The sequence below is a fragment of the Chelmon rostratus genome, chromosome 24, assembly GCF_017976325.1.
Source record: "Chelmon rostratus isolate fCheRos1 chromosome 24, fCheRos1.pri, whole genome shotgun sequence".
Classification (NCBI taxonomy): Eukaryota; Metazoa; Chordata; class Actinopteri; order Chaetodontiformes; family Chaetodontidae; genus Chelmon; species Chelmon rostratus.
In genome coordinates, this window is record NC_055681.1 from 5120662 (window position 1) to 5128843 (window position 8182).

The 8182-nt window shown below is 39.0% G+C and overlaps 1 long non-coding RNA gene across 1 annotated transcript; it reads left to right on the plus strand.

Annotated features, from left to right (window-relative positions):
* Positions 1-1495: 1495 nt before the first annotated feature.
* Positions 1496-6540, plus strand: LOC121627185. The gene is made up of 4 exons (XR_006008011.1): positions 1496-1881; positions 2539-2598; positions 2687-2927; positions 3046-6540. It is a non-coding gene; the product is annotated as an uncharacterized LOC121627185 (long non-coding RNA).
* Positions 6541-8182: the final 1642 nt, after the last annotated feature.

The following is an 8182-nucleotide window of genomic DNA, read 5'->3' on the forward strand; positions in this document are numbered from 1 at the left end:
ATACAGGAGAGATGAAACGTGTTTGATTATTCGATTAGTCTATTGATGCAAAGAAAATCCATTCACATCTTTTTCTGTTTAACTCACTTTAAGAAAACAAACATGCCAAACAAACACTCTGAGTAAAATACACAGACTGCAATATACTACATATTAGCAGACCGAGAATACTGCAGCGTACTTGCACACCATTAAATCATGCACTTAAAGTGTGCTGAATGGGAACAACTACCTTAGTACTAATGATACTTAATATATTGCATTTATACTCATTATTTTATGCTGACTCATGCTATTCTTCAATTTAAAGAAAGACTGAAATAAAACTATGCTATGTCATGTCAGTGAGTGTACATAAAGTCTAACATTACCAGATTACAAATACACTGACATTAGAATACTAGTGTATTTTTATTTATTGCTTGAGCATTTCCACACTTTAAGTGAACTTTAAAACAAAGGATGAACAGGATGTGCTCCATAAATTATGCATTAAATGCACATTAGCGCCTGTCTGATCATTGGAAAATATTGTTCACTTCCTATTTTTCCTGTCCTTGACAGCATGATGCAGCAGTCTGGATGTTTGATCGTCAGGTAATCATAAAACCAGCTTCAAAAATTATTCATACACTTTTGACCTGTATAAGTTTAGATTAAGTGCACAATTATGCTTATCATGTTTTGGAGAGCTGTGTCCGATGGCTGTAGTTTCTGGTTATGTTAAGAGTCACATTTTACACACCGAAATGGATGAGCTGATAAAACATGCAACTGTCCTGATTCAACATTAAAACTCTATCTTGAAACTTTATTTGCTGTTTTTCTTCTGCTATCTCCAACACTGTATAAGCATTTTTTTTTTCTTTGTTCAGAAAAGTACTCCACAAATTAAGTTCCAATCATCATAATAATAACCCAGTGGTTCAACACATAACCATTCAGCTGCATAATGAGTACTTCAGGTACATTTCGCAGGGTCTAAAATAGTCATTTGTAAAGCACTTTAAAAACAAAATGCGCTCATAATGCATGATATTAGACCATCCCTGCAACTCTGTGCATTCGCAATTGGAATCTAATAATTTTATATATAATTTTATATAACTATTTATATATTTTATATAACTAGCACTTGTGTGGCATCATGACTACTTTTACTTTTGATACTTTAAGTACATTTCACTGAAAATACTTGTTTTGACTGATAACTGGAATTTATTGAATGAAATAATTTGAACACTGCAAGTCATAAATGCCAAATGTCAGACGTAATTATCAGTGTCGCCCACTAAGCGTGGTTTTGTGGGGGGTTTTTTAGAGGTCAACGTTTCGTCTCAACACCATTTTAATTTATTTTGGTCAACATGTCGCCAGATATCTACGTACATCAACACATTTAAGCCAATTTAAACAACAAACTGATGAGCCGCTACCAGAAAGAGGTTCGCGTACGTCACCGTGACGTATGTCGCAAACACGGAAGTGGGTTGGAACGAGCTAGCTACATTAGCAAACCGACATGGCTTTAACTTCCAGGCGATAGTGAAGCATGTTAGCGGTGTTTTGTAGTAAACCTGACTCAAGCGTTAAAGAACAACACGGTGCCAGTGTTGTGACAACACGAACGGTGACTGACAGTTACATGTTTACTCACTCAGTGCTGACGAGCCGGTAGCGTGTGCAGGTGGTTAGTGGCGCTGGAAGCTCACTGTTGATCACAGATGTCCTCCAGCCGTGCAGCGAACATGTCGACAAGTTATCCCACACCTGTTTCCCGACACGCCGGACGAGGAGACTTTCGGGACGTTGACGAGCCGGCGGAAGACTCCTGTCGATTGACGCCCTGGAGAAAGACGCCGACCGGCTGCAGCTGATGAGGTGAGACGCTGCCAGAGGTGGACTAACTAAGTACTTTTACCCAAGTACTGTGTTGAAGTACGAGTTGGAGACTTTTCTTCTCAGGCCGCTTTCTGCTTCTCCACATCTCAGAGGGAAAAATACGACTTTTTACTTCACTGTATTTCTCTGACAGCTTGAGTCACACATTTAGATATTTGCATCCAAACACAAGAAGAGCTTGTCAAATGTGTTTTGTATGAAATAGAAGAAAATATATTGGCAACTGCTTTGGTAATGGCTTCATTATTAGGACAGTGCATCCATGCATTGAGACTGTGTTTCTCACAATTTACAGGATGTTTCCAAACCAAACAATCAATCGATGATTAACTGTTAAATCCTACTTTTACATAAATGCATAACACATTAAAATATAATGATTAAATATAAACGAGTGTAACATTCACAGGGTGAAATGTTCATTGACGACTGTTACTTTTCAGAATTGAAGTACTAAATACTTTTACTTCACGCTTTAAATTGTGGACTTGTTGTGGCACATTTTTAAAGTGGGGTATCAGTACTCCCTTCAGCTTTATATCTGTGAGTGATATTTTCCCCATTAAAATGGACACACTTGTTGTAAATGCACAGGACTGGACTATCCTTTGATGCATGCATGCGTTTCTCTTCCAGTTGCACTGATGTCAATCCTACTGCAACACCGTTTCCCTGCAACCTGTCGTTGCATCCCTGGTGAGACTTTGATCTGTATTTGAGGTGTTCACGCGCTTCCTGTGCGAGGATTTCAATTCTCAAGGCTGCTTTTCTCTCCTTCCTTTAGGTGGAGTGTCTTCTGCCCCGCCTTAGTGGGAAAGTGGATGTCCTCCTCTTCAACACTCCTCTTATTAGTCTTGTCTCAACAATGACACATCAACATCATTAGCGTGTGGATTTATTTTCTTTTCCACCTTCCAGATTTCTTCGCAAAGCAGTGGCACAAGGTCGACAGGGCTCTGGCTTATGTTCTCGCCACAAAAATGGCCTCAGGTGGCTCGCTGGACATGAAAAAACACAGTGGGCAGGTACAAACACTTGAAGTTCATCACATTCAATTGTCCAAACGTATTATCAATGATGGTAATTTTCATCTGTTACTTTAGCACTAAACTTAATCCTGCTCCGTTTTTCTTCTTCAAACAGGGTGAAATTAGAAGTTCACTGAGGATTGAACTTACATGTTCAGCAATATTAAACCAGCATCGAACATTTGAGCGACCTGATGAGGCCAATGGAAACTGGTCTCAAAGATCACTATGTTCCACTGGGTCACACTATAGACTTGTGATCCTGTCATCGGTTACTTGTGGACTAATGATTAATCAAACGCCGTATTGGACTTAGCCCTGGGTTAATGCCACTTATGAGTATATCAAACCAAAGTAAACTGTGCATCTGTTGCAATGCGTATAATGTGCCATTTATCTCACTTAATTTTATACTGTACATTAGTGCTGTTGATGTGAAACACAGAGCCTGCTATCGAAACTGCTGCTGAGCATTTCACTTTCAGTCAAATCAAGACTTCACTGCTTCTTTGGTTTTGTGGTTTAGTTTACATCATCATCATCAACTAAAGACAATCAAGTCAGGAAATTTGGTGTCTGTTCAGTCAATTGTTGACACTTAACTGTGCATTGAGGGTATCCGTGTTGAACTTCAGTCTGGAGTTTTTCCAGTTTTTATGTGTCCTACATGTTTGGTCTGGATGTGGCTTTACTTCAAGTCAGAGATCACCTGGACAACAGTTGGTGAAAACAAGATCCCTTATCAATCCTTCAAAAACATTAGTTTTGCCCTCATGTACTTCGAACGGTAACTCCCAAAGCAATCCAGTCTAATATTCAAATTTATTTTTGCATTTCTTTTCAAAATATCAACTTGCATGTTGTTACAGTCTTCTTCCAGTTACCTCTGATTTCTCTACACTGTCAGTACCTGAAATCACGAGGTACAGACCGGACATATACAGGTTTATCGATAATGAATTGCCTGGAGGATTAATGTACAGAGTGATGGCAGCAGTCAACTCAACAATGATATCATCACTGTCAAATACAGACAAAGATGAAGGATCACAGTTTTTTTTGTTTTTGGGAAGCCTCTTCTCTGGCTCTCGGCTGGCTCAATCCACCAGTTCTGTGACTGGTTCCCCCAAAAAACAAACCCACCTCAGTGCTAACTGTGCTTTAGGTGAACTCATTTTTTCTTCTTCTCCTGCGTGCTGGTGAACCACTGGTCCAGAAGCTTCTTGCTGTAGTAGATCTGCCAGGCGTGCACCTGCACGGCGATGACGATCACCAAGTACATGACCGACACGGCGGAGAAGCCGAAGATGAAGCGGTAGGCTTTGCCGTGCCGATAGAGCTGCTGCGCCACAGGGAACATCTCCATGCAGCCGTAGATGAGCGGGGCCACGCAGAAGAGCCCGGCGCTGATCATGGAGATGACCAGGTAGCTGATGTTGTTGCGAGGCAACGCCAAGAAGCAGAAGACTGTGGGAATGATGCTCAGGAGGTAGGGGTACTCCCACTGGTATGGAGAGGCTACTACCTTGTGGGACACCAGGCTGAGCTGGCTCACCGTCACCTGAGAAATGGGAGACGACACAGTCACAACTAGCTCACCTGTTAAAAACAATATAAGGTTTGTGTCATTATTAGCCGAAAGGTTTAGCTTTACCTGAGCTGCCATCAGCACCCAGATCAGCAGATGGACAATGATGAGTTTACGGATTTCAGACTTCAGGGCAACGCTGCTCAATGTGAGAGATGGTACAGTCGCACACAAAACAAACAAGTACATTAAGGGGTTAATTGAACTCAGTGGCGCATTGATTCGAAACTGCTGATTTGAAGACAAAAGCAGGATGTTAAAACCAAATTTTACTTCATTGTACATCAAATACTACAGACAGACAAACTACATTTTGTCAGCATTTTGGCTTTCACAAAGGACAATGCTTTCACTGGATACATATGGAGAAAACTTGAAACGACAGAAAATGAAGCTGTAGTGAAAGTGACGACTGAATCAAAGCTCAGCTACAGCTAAGCACTTCTATATTCATCTGTATTTCACTTGGGTTGACACAACAACATTTTGAATCAACACTGAAGCTCCAGTTGATTACTTACAATAACAATTAGATTTCTGAAATTTTATGCTACAAATGAATTACATGTGCACTAAATTGCCTACATTTCCATAACAAAAGTCTATCATTCCCTTTGTGATGATTGTTAGTCTTTGGATTATGTGTTTTAGTCATTAAAAGCCAAAGCAGGGACATGATCTGCAAACTAGGAATGGCTCCAAGCACTGCAGTTGTGCTCATAAATTGACATTCCCCTAACAAATCTGAACTATTGGCCATTGTTTGGAAAATATGTCTGACGTGGCAGAAAACGTCTTGTATTTAGAGACAGTGGTCAGAGAAGGCCATTTGTTATCACACAACTGTGTATTTGCTCTTTTCAAATCAAAATGGTAACTGAAATCAGCCAAATGGTCCCCATGAAACGTTTCCACACCCTTGAATGTTTGGCCTGATAATATACAACAATAAGTTGACACACAGGTTTTAGGTGGCTATTAAAGGTAAGTTTCCACACGTGTTTGACGATAACTTGTGTTTGTGTACAAATAGTCGATGAGTTTCTCAGCTCGAGAGAGACCCCTGCACATTTCATTCAGGGTTGCACTGACTTTGCTGGTGACTGAGCCGCAGGGAAAACAACAACTGTCTGAACACCTGCAAGAAATATTAGCTGAACTTTACAAACCAGGAAAATTGTTTAAAAAGATATTCAGAGATTTGAAAATGCCAATCAGTGGTGTTCAAACTCTGATAAAGAACTGGAAAATTAAAGGTTCTGTTGATACCAAGACATGATCAGAAAGACCAACAAAGGTTTCCACCACAACTGCCAGGAAAATTAGTCAGGATGCAAAGACAAACCCACAAACAAATTCAGCTGAAACACAGGCTGCTCTGCAATAAAGTGGTGCAGCTGTTTCAAGAAGTAGGTACTTCAATGAATATGGGATGCACAGTCGAGCTGTAGGCAAAAAAGCTGTTACTACACCAACACCACAAAGCAACCTGCTTACAAGATGCCAAACAGCACCGAGACAAGCCTCAAAACCTATGCAACACAGTCATTTGGAGTGATGGGACCAAAACTAAACTTTATGTTGACAACCATCAACGCTGTGTTTGGAGAGGAGACAACAAGGCCGATGATGATGATCCAAAACACAAGGCCACGATGACCCTTCAGTGGATACAGCAGAAAAAGTGAAGGTTCTGAAGGGACCATCACGTTCTGCTGACCTCAATATCATTGAGCCACTTTGGGTAGATCTCAAACATGCAGCTCACGCAAGACAACCCAAGAATTTATGCACCTGAGCAGCTTTACCACCTGAGAAATTAAAGGGCTTCATCTACAACTGTCACAACAGAATGCTAGCCATCATTGATGCTAAAGAGGGCAACACACACTATTAAGAATGAAGGGTCTGCAAACTTTCTAACTCTGTCTTTTCTTCATTGCTATGTTGAATGATTGTGCTACTCTGTGATGCCTTACAGATTAATTTGAATCCCACTAAAATAAATGTATTTTGACTGATCACTCCTGTGTTTCTTAAAAATGGTACACATCTTACAAACTCTGCCAGGGGTATGTACATTTATGAGCACAACTGTATATACATTGCTCATGCCTACTTGCATCGTCCCTGTTAAATATAACCCTGGATAATATAGATCAATTTTAGAAAACAGCCTTTGAAGACATGTAGTGTAAAATTCCATACATTTTAAGACAAAAATCAAGACATTGAACATGCACAGGGAAAAAGGTTGAAGAAACTTCCCCAGCAGATTACTCACATTAAAAAAAGCATTTTTTAGAGATTACAGGTTTTCTGAAATGTTATTTTTAAATATACAAATGTTATATATTAAACATTCTAATAAGAGCAAATGTCCAGAACAGAAACCTGAATTAAATGAACACCTAAATGTGTATTTGGAACACGTCCTTTTGACAGAAAGAAGAAAGGCCCATGGATCTGGTGCTTCTTACTACTTTATTGTCCCTCTAAGAGATGATATTAAATTGCATTAATTGTAAAAAAAAAAAAAAAAAAAAAAACCCACCTCATCTGGTAGTGTGAGGCAACTCGCTCCCGGTGCTGAAAGTCACTGCCGTCTGTACCTGCTGCTCTCGGACCTGCTCGAGAAGCCATAGTGGACACCTGAAAGCAAGACATTCATTAAACATGAGAGCCTCGTGTGCAGTTATACAGCTGTATGAAACCTATTTCACAGAATAATGTAGTTAATTCAATTCAAAAGACATACTGGTGGTTCAACACAAAGTCAGAATATAATGTTGCTTGCACAGCAGGTATGACTTCATTTTTGTTATCAAAATAATTTAGTGTAAAAAAAGACAAGAAAAGAGATAAATCAACAGCCTCAATAAAAATTCCACATTTACATTCTAAGCTTCCAGATCCTTTATTTAATTACCAAATACCAGGCCATAAAAATACAACAAATACTCAGTCCAAATTACAAATCAAAGTCCTGCATTGGAAATGTTACTTTGGTAAAAGCATGTGTCAGTAAAAAACACTTTATTATTAGTAGAAGCATTCAATGCAGAGAAATGCCCCCTTCACCATTATACGTGCCTTATATGACAAAAAGAGAAAGATAAAAAAAAACTTTTTATTTATCCTACGCCAGGGAAATTCAATTGTTGCATGCAGCAAACAATAAAAGACCAAAAGAATCAATGAACAGGTAGATATACAGAATAATAGAATAGACAATCAGTTATGTATATATACACATTATATACAGAGTATGAGAATACTACTGCCACAAGAGTACAAAATGTATGCTGCCGTCAGATTAATTGTAATAGTGTTCATACTATTGCACAGAAGAAGAAAATACACAAAACAGTAAAAAAATATGTAATACTGCACAATATGTAAAGGATATGATCGTATGTTGGCATAAATGATATTATATATTCTAATATTCATGCACAATACATTCATTTTCTGTCAATTTGCTGACGAATTTATGGACTAATCTTGTCAGCTGTGCTTGTCTTTGCTGTTGGGAGGTTTGATTCTGAGCAAATCATCATGTTCTATAAGTTCTTGGTATATTTTGAGCGTTAATTTGTCAAGAAACGAGTAACTGTGAAACTGTCAGATAAATGTCGTGAAGTAAAAAGTACAATATTTCCTT